Below are 15,246 nucleotides of genomic sequence, written 5' to 3' on the forward strand. Positions count from 1 at the left end.
ACACACACACACACACACACACACACACACACACACACACACACACACACACACACACACACAAGCGGATGGAGCGTTGTGCGAAAAAAGGCTCAATGAATATTTACAATGTCATGAAAATTCGAATTCCATATTCATTGCAAGCAAGAAGGTTATTCTCTGCTGGGGAAAACCTGCCGGAACCATGTCAATAAACTGATACAGGAGTCTGACCTTGTCAGAGAAAAAAAAAATGCTAACTAAAACTCGCGAAAAATTGATCGTGTGTTTTCTTTTATAACGAAAGGACACTACAGTAGCAGAAGGCTCACCAGTCTTATATACACACTTCGACTGGATGCTATAAGAACAAAATATACTTCTAAAGAGACAAGCATTTGTGGTAATGAAATTATCTCCGTGCATATCATCTATGACTGTGAACAATTAAAAACATAACACCCTGTTTCATTTACAAAATCTGTTCCATCTGCTTGCCTTAGAAACGTTTTAATTGATAATCAACTCGTGTTTGAAATAGTTCAGTTTAATTAGGAACCCCATTGGCTCTTTGTTGTAATTTTACTGGTTGACCAGTTCGTTTCTACTTTTTTTTTTCTCTTTTTTTTTAATGCTAGTTGAGGAGAGAGGAACAGGATGACTTAAAGCATGGATGGGGTGGGGAAGGCGATGGATTTTCGTCTGAAATCACAATTATGGACACACACACACACACACACACACACACACACACACACACACACACACACACAAATGCATATATAAGCCTACCCTCTGAAAATGGACAGCGGAGTCGTCATCACTTTCACTGCACGTGTTGGAGGTCAGGTCAACCTCATGCAAATAGCACGTGCCATCTACATCGTAACTAAATCCTTTGCACGTGCGTCCGCTTGCGCACGCCACTGCGCAACCCAGTTTACTTCTGGAGCGGACACCAAGAGTTCCACTGAGTTCGTCTGAGCACAGATGGATCTTCTCGAAAGAAGTTTCCCAAGTAGTTTTGCCAAGACACGACGTCACGTGAAAGAGCGAGAGGATTGTCAGCAGATTTAACAGGAAGTGAAATACATTGAGGACGAAAATAGCTGGCGCCATGTTTGATGCGTGAAAGAATGACAGTTTCTTTGTTTTCTTCAAGGATATAATGCTTTCTGTTGTTGGTTCCTGCCTAACAACGGGCCTACTACTCCACCATGTAGAGGGAAACCTTTGGAAATGAATAAATCGATCAATGGATATTCTTCGTGTCAGAAGGAACAATATTTAACGGCTTCTTCACAACCACTGCTGTTCCAGAGTTGCAGAACAAAAGTTTAATCCAGATTGTCTCAAACGAGTCACTTAAAAAAAAAAACAACACCCCCCCCCCCCTTCCACCACGCTCCCCCCCCCCCCCCCCCAGCAAAACAAACAAACAAACAAACAAAAACAAAAAAAACAACAACAACAAAACACACACAAAAAATACACCACAAACAAATTAATTAAACAAAAACAAAACCAACACCACCACTACCACCGACAAGAAAGGTTTAGAATAATAAAGATAATAATACTGTGAAAAAAAAGTTCAATGAAAAGCAAGATTATGACATATGACAAAATAGGCAGAATGTTCAATAATCATATCTGAAACGAATGATGAAACAATTCTCAGACTGCTCTTCAGGTGCTGTCAGAATGCTGAACTATATTGATATAAGTGTTTCACACCTGCATTGTAGTACCCATCACCGCAGAGCTAGCTGCAATACACAACAACTGAAACCACTGAAAAACTGATTGAATGATTAATGGATCAGAAAAACAAAAACATAACCGAATTGCAAAATTGGTATGTTACAGGATTTGTAGGCTTTTCCGGTTGTTTTATCCAGCTTGCTTTTTTTCTCAAATCAAATTATGTTGTTAATTGTCCAGCCAACCGCAAAGGGCTCATCACCTCTCTTTCATTCAATCCTTAATTCCTTCCTTCATTCCTTACTTCTTTCTTTCTTTCTTTTTCTCTGTTTTATTTTTTCCTTTCATTCTTTCTTTGCAAGCTGCGCATAGTCTGAGAACACCCACCACCAGACTTTGACTATTTCCTTACTTATCTTTTTATATTATATTTTTAGATGGATTTGATGACTTATCCATTTATTTGTCTATGTATCCCCATCCCCTTTATTTCTCCCTCAAGGCCTGACTAAGGGCGTTGGGTCACGCTGGATTTGTCTGGACGCTGTGACGCCACCTTGAGTAGCAGAACTGAACTGAACTTTCTCTCTCTCTTTCCTTCTTTCTTTCTTTCTTTCTTTCTTGTAATCCACTTTTCTCTTGTTCATCCGCTTGCCAGTTGTGTTCATTCTATGCAAAGATCATTCTATAAAGAAAGAACGAATAAAGACTAACGCAGAATAGATTCTGAAGAGAGGAAGGAATTCAAAAAGGAAAGGGGAAAAAGCAATGATAGGAAGGAAAGAAAAAGAAATAGCAAGGAAAAGAACACGGGGAAAGGAAAGAGGGGCGTAGGGGGTAAGATCTTAAGAGGGTGGGGTAGAGCTACAGAAAATCCCCATAATCTACAGACGAAAATATGACTGTTCAAAAGACAGGAGAGAGAAAGAGTGAGTGTGAGGGAGAGAGAGACAGAGAGAGAGAGAGGGAGAGAGACAGACAGACAGACAGACAGAGTCACACACACACACACACACACACACACACACACACACACACATACACACACACACACACACACACGCGCGCGCGCGCGCACACACACACACACACAGATATGACATTTTTACACTGCCTATGTGACGGGGGCATGAGGTTACAACATCTTTTTTCTAGTTACTCAACCCCAAAGTCTGAATAGTGCAAGAAAAAAAACACAGAAAAAAACTAACAAAAACAAGACCCCATCTTTTTGCAAGTATTTTAGCAATTAACATAAACATACAATATGTGAATACATAAATCAAACTGACCATCCGGATACTAGCCTTACTAAACAAAAAAATCTTTTAGTTACTTTTTTTCTCTCACAGAACCTGCAAGAATTCTTAATTGATTAGTGAGTAGCTGGCGCTTTTTTCCGTACATGTACTACCTCAGAGACATATTTTGCAAGAGAGAGAGAGAGAGAGAGAGAGAGAGAGGGAGGGACAGACAGAGACAGAGAATGAGAGAGACAGAGAGACAGACAGACAAACAGTTAGAGCTGGAGAAACGCAGGGAGGTACAGAGAGAGAGAGACAGGGTGAGAGAGGAGAAGTAAAAAACAAACAAACAAATAACAAACAACAAACATACAGAAGGAAATACAGAAAGAAAGAGGAAATGAGGGAGGGTGGGAGGGGGGGGGGGGGGGGAGGGGAGGGGAAGGAACAAGTAATCCACAAAAAAGGAAATAGATACATACTCCATTCTAAAAAGAAAAAGAACCCAAGAAATGAGAATGAAAAATGAAAATAAAGGAAGAGAGAGAGAGAGAGAGAGAGAGAGAGAGAGAGAGAGAGAGAAGACGGAAGAATAAACAGCAAACAGAATAATAATGGTACAAAATAGGCATTCTGCTGAAAAGATGTTCAAGAGTGGAGGGGGATGGAAGGACTCGTACCGTTTAGTGCCACAACAGAACAGCTGACAATATCTGAAACAAACAATGGGTTAGAAATGATGAGAAAGAACAGGAGAAAGTAGAACAGGAAGAGAAGATCTGACGCACGAAGAATAAGAAACAAGAAAGAAAAACAACAATAAAAAAATGGGAATGATTGATGAATAATATGCATTAAAAATAAGATAGATATGTTCTAAATAATTTGGAAAAAACAGAGGAGAGGGACAGAACAATGTCCTTACATCTGAAAAACCAGTAAATCAAAATGCATTGGGCGACAGACGTATTATATACGGCTAATCGTTGAATTTTTGATTACTGCGACAATGTCATAAATAAACATGAAGCATAATACATGCAAATTACTCACAAATAAGAAAAAAATAATTTCAATTCATTTGAATATTAAAAAACAATAATGCGTTTAAAATGAGAGAAAGACACCAAGTCTGACCTCATGAGTAGAAACTTTTTCTTAAAACAAGGTTCTTGAGTATGTTAGATGATTGCCGGCGCGTTTGTAGTAGTTGTCTGAATGAGAATATAAGGATAATCTTCATGTGATGTTACAACTGCTTTCCAAATCTTGCAGATGGCAATCAAATAATCTCTGTTTAAAAGCACACAAGAAACTGTTTATATTTTCCACACCCTGGTTTTCCCACACATAGCCAAATCCATATCTATATAATGTAAAACAAATTCGTGATGCCCAGTTGTATTTATCCCTACAATGGAGACCATACAACATTCTATATGCTTTAAATGGAATGCGAGTTTCATGCATCCTAGTAACATTTAACCAATATCTAATACAATTAGTGTAGGTCTGGATATATAAAGGATATCTACCCGTTTCACAGTAAATTAAAGTGCTTTGGTGTTTTCACACTGATATCTAGCAGACGTTTGATAGCGAATAAGTGTACTCTTTCAATGACAGTATGGTCTGCCATTAATCCCCAGACTTCTGACCCATAGGTTAACATTGGTTGAATTTGACAATCAAATAATTTGAAGAAGATTTTCGGACAATTTTCCCCTAACGTCCACAAGAATTTAAGGATTCCATACACACCCTTTTTTGCTTTCAAAGACATTTCCTCAAGTGCATATGAAAATGTCAAACCAGTGGAAAAAACTACGCCTAAATATTTGTAAGTGTTCACAACTTCCAGTTTTTCGCAATTATAGAACCATTTCTCTCTTGATGCAATATGTCCCCCTTTTCTAAATACTACAATTTTCGACTTTTCAACGTTTACTGTAAGGTTCAGAGTCTCGGCAGTATTACTAAGTACATTTAACTGACACTGAAGACCTACTACTGTATCAGAAAACAGAATAACATCATCTGCAAAAAGAAGAATGAGGATTTGAATAATATCAGGAGAAAGTGTTATACCATGTCTACCTTGTTGCATGACTTCATCAGCTAGTTCATTTATTAGGAACAAAAATAAAATTGGACTGCAATTGTCACCTTGCTTTAAGCCTCTCGGGCACAGAAACGGTTCAGTCATATCGTTATTCACTCGCACTCTCGCTTTCACAACCGCATACATACTCTTTATCGCTCTGTACATTTTCCCATGAATACCGTTTTTTCGTAACACTAGCCAGAGATGATTCCTATCAACGAAATCAAATGCCTTTTTTAAATCAATAAAGGCGGCATATAATTTAGAATGGCTCGACAGTTGCTTTTGTACTAAGGCAAGTAATGTAAAAATGTGGTCAACAGTACTGTAACCTTTTCGAAACCCCGCTTGTGACTCATTCAATACAGAATTTTCTTCAACCCATGCAGTTAGGCGCTTGTTTAGAATGAAAGTATATAATTTACCAGATACGTTAAGCAAAGATATCCCTCTGTAATTGTCCGGATAATTAGTATCACCTTTCTTATGTAGTGGGTGTATAACTGCTTCAGACCAAGTCATTGGGAATGTTCCAGAGTCGAATAATTTATTGAATAATTGTGTAAGAAATGTTACTACAATTGGTGAACCATACTTATAAAATTCGCCACTAATCCCATCAGGACCGGCAGCTTTTCCTAATTTCAGAGCTTTTATTGCTCCAATAACTTCTGTTTCGGTTATGGTGGCATCTAAAATACTGTTATACATGCTAGAACTTTGCAAAGTTTCGTCAAAATCAGCTTCGTTTGTTGTGTTTTCGACATTAATCACTATATCATCCTCCAATACGTCACATCCAAATACTGACTTAAAATGTCTAAACCATTCATCGCTTGAAATACGACTAGGTAGTGTTCTACTATATGTTGCAGATTTGATCGTACCCCAGAACTTTTTCTGATCTTTTCCACAACTCTCTAGAATTTCTAGAATGTGCTTTTTATAATCTGAGCTTTTCTTTTTCAGGAGCTTTTTATACTCTCTTCGTTCAATTGTATATACTGTTCTAAGTAAATCATTTTCATCTTTATTTTCAACTTTACAAGCTGCATGTTTCTTTAAAGCCTGGCGTACCTTTGCGAAGAATGTAGAGAGAGAGAGAGAGAGAGAGAGAGAGAGAGAGAGAGAGAGAGAGAGGAGGGGGGGGATAAACAGCGAACAAGAAAATTAATGTATAAAATATGAATATGATGAAGAAATTGTTGCAAGAGTATAAGAGGGGAGAAATAGGAAAGAACTCGTGACCATTTTGTGCACGCAGACAGATACAGGCTTAGACAATAATCTGACTAACCGACCAATGCCTGGATTAATAAATGATTAAAAGAATCAACGCGAATAAATGAACAAGGAAAAGTAACGATTCTGACACAACAATAAATAAGTAAACAAGTACATGAATAAACAACTAAATAAAAAAAAGTGAATGAATGAATAAATAAATAAATAAATAGATAAATGAATCATAACTAAATAAATTTAGGAAAAAACGAAAGAGGAAATAAAAAAGAGGGGACAGAACAAGTGTTCCGGTTATACAGTAATAAACCAGTAAATCGAAGAACCATTTAGACAGACGTAATTATATACTGACTGAATCGGTGAATATTGAATACATGCATCGACAGATGACACATGAAATAAAGCATAAGAAAATGAAATAACATAAGACAAAATATAACTCAACAAAATAGAATAAAAATAAGTAAAATCAATCTAATATAAAATAAAAAAATCTTTAAAAAATAAAAGAAAGACACCGCACGCCAGAATAGCTCCAACGATTTTTAAAACTTTTTTTTTTCTCTTTATATCACGAATGATCTAGTATTTCCCCTCCCAAACGATGCAATACAGCACTGGCCCACAAAGTATAATCACGCAAGCTCACTGCAGTGTGAGAGAACGAAAGAAGGTATTCTGGCACAAGCGCACTCTGATGTGTCGCCTCACTTTGAGACACACGGCATCAGAGCTAAGGGTTATATATATATAGCAGTCCCAGGTTTCGGTTTAGTCCTGGCGGTTCTTTCATCTGGTCTCGCTTGCCTTTGCAGATGTCCAAATCAATCCGAAGCAAACGGAGTTAATGAATTCAACGCACACACGCGCGTGCTTATTCGCTCGCTCGCTCGTTTGCACGCACGCGCGAGCGTGTAAGCTTACATGTGTATAAGCATGCGTGCACATATACATGAACACACACTGCGACGTTTGTACGCACATGAGAGTGTACACACACACAGAGAGTGACACAAATACAGACGTACAGACAAACAGACAGACAGACTGACACACATTAGCGCCAAACACCTCGCGTGATCCTGCTACCCCTCTCCATACACTCTCTCTCTCTCTCTCTCTCTCTCTCTCTCTCTCTCTCTCTCTCTCTCTCTCTCTCACGCACGGACGCACGCGTACTCCCTAACCACCCAGTCCTTCCCCACCCCCGCTCCCCCAGCCACCACGAAATCTGATCAAGCCGTATTGATATTCTTACTGTCTCTGTCATTTGTTTTCAGTTATTTCGATCGTGGACAGCGCCGTAAGTGAAGAAAGGTGGCTGATATTTCGGCCGCATGATAGGTATATTTTTATTTTGTTTTGTTGTACGAATATTGATAATGAAAAATGAATTTTCGGGATCTCGGAGGCATAAATCAAGAGCTTGACCACAATGTTTTGCCAATATTTAATTCCTAACCATGAGCATAGAATTACTGGCTTTATTTATTCGTCTACTTAATAATTAATTTATCAATTCATTATTTATAAATTTATCTATCTTTTTCTGTCTAGGCATTTTATTCTGTCTAGCCCGCCTCACACAAAGAGTGCCGACAAATCCCAAGCTGACCACGAAGACAAAGATGGTTGTATACAACGCCTGCGTCCTCAGCACCTTGCTGTATGGCAGTGAGGCGTGGACCACACATGCTCGTCAGGAGAAAAGGATCAATACCTTCCACCTGAGACGCTTACAGCGCATACTCGGCATCTCCTGGCAAGACAAGGTGACAAACACTGAAGTCCTGACTCGCGCTGGCCTCCCGACCATGCATACCATGCTGAGACAGCGTCGGCTGCGATGGCTGGGCCAGGTTCGCCGCATGGAAGATGGTCGCATCCCAAAAGACATCCTTTATGGGGAGCTTGCCACGTGGCAAAGAAGCATTGGCCGCCCACAACTAAGATGCAAAGACGTTTGCAAACGTGACATGAAGGCGCTTGAGATCAACACTGAGTCCTGGGAGGACATTGCAGATGACCGCAACAGATGGAGAAGCACTCTCAAGAATCGACTACGGATTGGTGAGGACAAACTGTCAGCAGAAAAGCGAGCTCGCAGAAAAGGGACGGCATCAGTTTACACATGTGACAGAAACTGTTTCTCTCGCATCGGTCTCTACAGTCACAGGCGACGCTGCTTGGTCCAAGCAGACAGCCCAATTAGACATAAGGTCGGCCATCGGATATACTCTATCCATGGTCAGCCATTACCGAAGGAGGCCTACTACTACAACTATCTATCTTTTTCTGTCTAGGCATTTTATCCTGATTTTCGCTTCTTCGGGTACCTTCGTCTACATCGTTTCTTTGCATTTTTCCCTTTTCCTTTTTCTTTCTCTTCCTTCCTTTCTAGTTTGTCATTCACGTTACTTCTGTGTTATATTAGTGTAATTCGGTTAAAATGCACGACAAGCAGTCCAGAACAGGGGTGGGTTGCATGAGCAAACTTAGCAGCACTAAGTTTGCTTATCACTAAGAATGTTCCCAACTCCACGGTAAATTCCATGTACGTACGAACATTCTTAACTCTAAGCAAACTTAGCTCAGAAGAGATCGCCTCATGCAACTATATCTTCGATTTAAACAAAGTTAGCGACCACAGTCGAAAACCAAGCAATTAAATGACGATATTCAGCTGTCAGGAAAGCGAGTGATTCATGTGTAGTGTCAGTTCAATGAAAAGTCCATCTCCCATGGAAATCAAAGCCATTGACTAAAAATTGACTGTCCGTCCTTACGTTGAAAGAATGGAGATAGATGTTCAAAGCAAACTTTTCCACTTTTCATAAAACTGACACCGGTTGTTCCAGTACTTAAAATGAATTTAATGCATAATTATTCCATTATTTCAGTCTAATTTCTGTGGACATTCTGTGATCCCCATCGTAAGTGAGAAAAAAACCCAACCCCCCCCTCCCCCAAGACCAAACAAACAATAGAGAAGCACATTCGCAAGATCACACATTCGAACCCTTCTCCCCTCCCCTCCCACCCGAACACACACACACACACACACACACACACACACACACACACACACACACACACACACACACACACACACACAGAGAAGTGGGGGGGGGAGAGAGAGAGAGAGAGAGAGAGAGAGAGAGAGAGAGAGAGAGAGAGAGAGAGCAAATCGAACGGCTATCAATCACTTTGACCATGTGTTTTTTTTTGCTTGGCTTTGATGGGCGGCTCTGTTTGAACTGAACAAGGATTTGTTGTTGTTATTGCTGCCCCATCATCTGCACCGTTTCAATGGCATTACTCCCACGCCGCTCATTCAGAATCCCCCATACACGGCCACACCCGGTGGTGTCAGTGGTGCATGTTCTGATTTAACGTACTCAGGACACCACCTACTAAGCCCCCTGCTGACGACAATAATGGCTTAGTCGCGGAACCAGACTGAGTGAGCATCTCTCCCAGAGTGGAGACCGCCATAACGTCCCTCAAACAACAGCCCCCCATGAATCTGCCGACACTGACGACATTGACAGGAGTCAATCCCAAGCACGGAAGTGAATGGGTATCGAAACAGAGGCCACCATGAGAGCAGGGCATGAAAGGCCACAGACTTTGGGACTGCTTTGTTTATAATTATTGATTATGATGAAGGAGGAGGAAGATAACGATGACGATGACGATGTTGCTATGGAGGTCCATTTTGGTTTGGGACTGCGTGACAACACTCAACGCTTCATGTCATAATGATATCCCTTGCAGTGTTGGTCAGGTAATTAGAGCAACATACCCAAAGACGCATCCTTGAAGTGGATGATACTCGACTGTGTGGTCCCACTCTCCCCATTTAAGCCAAGAGCACACTCAACTCAGGGTAGAAGCCGGCCACCTGCGCTGGGATTCGAACCCGCGTCCTCCCAGCCGTCAGTCCACGACGCTAACCACTTCGCCACGGCGGCTGGTGAACAAGGACATTTCACTGTTCCAACACACTGACGTCACAGCCAGTGGAAGCAGGGGGGTCCTCCGACTGATGCGTCTAACATTTGAGTGCAATCTGTTCAGCCTTTCCCCCCCTTTATTGTTATTGTGAAATGTATAGGTTTAACTCTCTCCATACGAACGGCGAAAGAGACGACGTTAACAGCGTTTCACCCCAATTACCATCATCAAAATATTGCAAGCGGAAAGCTCTTATACTGAAGACGTGAATGTTGACAAAGAATACCACAATTCTGACGACGGAAGCTAAAGGTTGGGTCATTCAGACACCCACTGGACATCCGAGGTGTCTGTGTAGAGGAGAAGAGAGGACTGGCCGTACTGAGTGAGTTAATGCAGACACTTATTTGTACATCACTACATTGAAGGTGGTCGTGAGAGAGAGAGAGAGAGAGAGAGAGAGAGAGAGAGAGAGGAGGGAGGGATTGAAAGAAAGAGATAATGTAAGAGAAGAGAGAGAGAGAGAATGGTGAAAGAGAGAGAGAGTAAAAGATAAATAATTTGCAGGGAAGAGTCAAAGAGGGAGAGGGGTGGTGGTGGTGAAAGACACAGACAGAGGGAAAGAAGGATAGAACGTGGTGAGGAAAAAACCCCCCACAAAACAACAACAACAACAAAAAACAATAACAAAACAACAACAACAACAACGACAAAACCAACCAAAAACCAAACAAATCCAAACAACAACAACAAAAACCAAAACAAACAAAAAGCCACGAGAGTATGGTGAAAGAGAGATAGAGAGACAGGAGTGGAGATAGAGAGAAAGAGAGAGTGAGTGAGAGAGTAGTGAATGGTAGAGCGGGAGAAAGAGAAATGGGAGGGGGCGGAAGAAGAGAGACAGACAGAGAAAGTGAAAGAGAAAAAGAGAGAGATGGTGGCGTGGGGGTTGGGTGAAAGAGAGAGAGAGAGAGAGGGAGGGAGGGAGAGGGAGGGAGGGAGTGGAGTGAAAATGGAGCAGTTTAACAGTGGGAATAATAATAATAATAATAATAATACCAATACCACTACTACTACTACTACTACTACTACTATTTGTATTTGTATTTCTTTTTATCACAACAGATTTCTCTACTACTACTACTACTACTACTACTAACAAAAGCAGCGAAAACAAAAACAACGACGGAAATTATGTTTACGCGCCACCACAACTGTTGCTGCTGCTGCTGCTGATGATGATGATGACGATGTTAATAATGATGATGAGAGGGAAGAGGAGAAGAAGAAAGAGGAAGGAGGAAGGGGAATGGATGAGGATTAGGAGGAGGAGGAGGAGGAGGAGGAGGAGGAATTGCTATACTTGCCGCTCTCTCGAAGGGCGAATTTGGCTTCTCGGCATTTTCAACAGCGAAGGTCCAGGCTTGGCATGCATAACCATTGTGAGGAATACAATGAGCCTGAAAGATTAAATTTCGATTCCTGATGCCAAAGTATTTTTTTTCCTGCGGCGAATAGTCTTTGATGCTTCAGCTCATTTTTTTCTTCCACATCAATAATGCATCCACAGTCTAGACAAGCACTGCAAACATTTTTTTTTTCTCAAGGCCTGACTAAGCGCGTTGGGTTACGCTGCTGGTCAGGCATCTGCTTGACAGATGTGGTGTAGCGTATATGGATTTGACCGAACGTAGTGACGCCTCCTTGAGCTACTGATACTGATACTGCAACCATTCATCGTCAGAAACTGAGAAACAAGACAGAGAGAGAGAGAGAGAGAGAGATTGGGGGGGGGGGGCATTATATATATTGAAGGACAGAGAGACAGAGACGCGAACAAAGAGACAGAGATGGAGACAGACTCAGGGACAGAGAACCAGAAGGACAGACAAGACAGAGATGCCAACAGTCGACAGACACACAATCAGACATGAAGAGAGCGAGGATGAGTAAGAAGAGGACTGCGATTTAACTGTTCACTTGTCCATTGCTGCTCTTGAAAGGGAGTGAGCGCTACAGTCTTATATTACAGCCACAACGTAGAGCTATGACATACAACGATACATAGCAAAATATACAACATATAACAACATATAACATACAACAATATCCAAACCAGCATATGATACATTCGGCATGACAAATTGGAGACCAAGAGAAAGAGACAGACAGACAGACAGACACACAGAGAGAGAGAGAGAGAGAGAGAGAGAGAGAGAGAGAATGGGGGGCAGAGAGAGAGAGAGAGAGAGAGAGAGAGAATGGGGGCACAGAGAGAGAGAGAGAGAGAGTCGCATGCATTGGGATCAAGTTGTTTTTTGTTTTTTTGTTTTTTTTTGTGATGATAACAATGATAAAAATAGTGGGTAGGGGTGGCAGAGGAGGGGGAGTCTGCCTCTTGTTGATTGATGCTTTCTGCACATTGCCTTCACGAACAGCAATGCAGTTCCCTGATTCAGGAAATGAATTTCTTCTTTTTCTTTTTTTCTTTTTTTTTTTTTACAGAACGAAGCCAATCTCTCTCTCTCTTTCTTTATTTCTTTTTATTGCTTTCTTTCTTTCTAACTAGATAATTCCTTCTTTTATTAGTTGCTTTCTTTCCATCTTCTTTCCTCCCTTCTTTTCTCCCTCCCTCCCCCCCTCTCTCTCTCCAGGCGCGATTACGTGTGAGTGTGCATGTGACATGTGCATGGGATAGACACACATATACACACATACACACAGACAGACCGACAGACCAACCGACCGACGGACACAGACAGAAAGATGAATAAAACATAGGCTCCTCATTTCCAAAGTGCCCTTTCATTCGGTACTTTGACGATGCAGAATCAATACGGATCCAGATCCCCATACCCTCCCCCACAGCACCCCCGACCCCTCTCTATCCCCATTACACCCCATTCCCCCACCCTCAACAAACAAAAAAAGTTCTGTTCTCGGTGAAAATATTCCTGCACGTGAGTGTGTCTGATAGCAGGAAATTACCACAAACACCGAAGCCCATTTGAGAACAACGGGGGCCCTCTGAGCGCTCTTTACCTGAGAGACCGCGGGACCATTATTCTGTGTGTCAAAGTCGCCGGTGATGAATGAGTTCAAACGCTCGTTAACGTGTTCAGTTTGATGATCGACGGGTTCTCCAATATGGGTTTTTGTTCTGTTTATTTTTCAAAGAAAACCTCTTTGTAAGGGGTGATTGTGAGGTCAGTTAGTGTTTGTTTTTCCGAGAGAGGAAGGTGGCAGAATGGATAAGATGCTCATCTGCCTATATAGTGTCTGTGAGTGTATGTTCGATTCTTGGTCTCGTCCATTCTCCTAAGTTTGACTGGAAATTTCAAAATGAGTGGCTGGTCATTCGGATGAGGTCCCGTGAGCAGCGCGCACTTGTTACACTGAATTTGAACCCATGGCAAAAAAAGTGTCCTCTTGCAAGAAAGTTCTCTTGCAAGTTCTCTCAGAAGAAATCCATTCTGATAGGTACACAAATATATATGCATGCGCTCAAGGCCTGACTAAAGCGTTAGGTTATGCTGCTGGTCAGGCACCTGCTAAGCAGATGTGGTGAAGCGTACATGGATTTGTCCGAACGCAGTGACCCTTCCGTGAAAAATTGAAATTGAAACCGAAAACTAGTTTGTTTGATTTTTTTTAAAAGGTTTTATTCATTCATACTTCATTTTTCTCAGTTTGTTTGTTGTTGTTCTGTAGACATTTGTTTTTATTTCTTCCTGGTTGAACGTTGTTTGTTTTTATATCATCAGCTCTGATGTGTTGATGGAGCGCTTTGTTATTTTTTCCACCGTTTGATGTCTTGTCTTTTCGTTTTAAAGACTTCAAAATTTTTTTCGCACACTCGATATCTACACAATTCTGCAAATACATGTAATGATTCCATAGTTATGTTTTTCTGTTCATGCCACTGCTGTGTCTACGGGATTTCACTTATACCATGGTTATGGTTGAAGTGACCTCCCTTCCCGCATCCGACCACGGCGTTTTATCACAACGGGAAAAATGTCGTTTTTGTTCTTCTGTAATCAAAACAGTAGCAGCAGGTGCAGCAGCAGAAACAACAACAACAACAACAACTACTAATGCAGCTGGAATATTGCTGCTGCTGCTGTCAATAAAAACGATGGTGTTGGAAATGATAATAATGATGATAACGATGATGACCATGTATGTCCAGACGATCTGTTCAGAGTATCTTACAAAACACCAGTGCGGTTGTCTCCTTCCAATACGAACCTCCCATACACTCTGCCTCTGCCCCCCCTCGCACACACACACACACGCACACACGCACACACACACGCACACACACACACACACACACACACACACACACACACACACACACACACACACACACACACATCTCAGTTCGACAAATACTTTGGAACAATGTGTTGCGGAGTTAGGCAGTTAAAGTTGATGGAAAAGGCATGTTTTGAAACCCGCTCTAAATGATTCTATTGAGTCAGGATGTTGCAGACTTTCAGATAGTGTGTTCCACGGGACATGATAAAAATAAAGGATCTTTAACTATGCGTTTTTGTCTTCACTGACGCTTTGTGAATTAGTCAAGAATCAGAAAAGCAGAATAAAGCTGGTACTTTGGTGTGTAAATGTGAAGAAGCTCCGCTATATATCCTGGGAAAAAAACGAAAGCGAAAGAAAAACTCAAAGATAACACTTTGTACGCGCTACTGTTTGAAGCATGGGCAGTCAGAAAGCGAAAAATTGGAGATGCATGTTCGAACTCAGATGGTTTGAAGACAAGGCTGGGGTGGTATTGTTTGGAATTGTTTGGAATTTAACAAGGAGATTATCAGGAAGGATAGCGAGAGTCGAGTTACAATGATCAATACAACACCTAACAAAATTGCAAACTAGTTTCTGCGTTGGTTCACATCGATAGACGTTGACGGGCAGCTGTATGAATGTTGGAAAATTGGTGCTGAAAGGTTAAATACTCTGGCCAAGGAAACCGTGACTGTTTGTGGGAAT

The sequence above is a fragment of the Babylonia areolata genome, chromosome 18, assembly GCF_041734735.1.
Source record: "Babylonia areolata isolate BAREFJ2019XMU chromosome 18, ASM4173473v1, whole genome shotgun sequence".
NCBI lineage: Eukaryota > Metazoa > Mollusca > Gastropoda > Neogastropoda > Buccinidae > Babylonia > Babylonia areolata.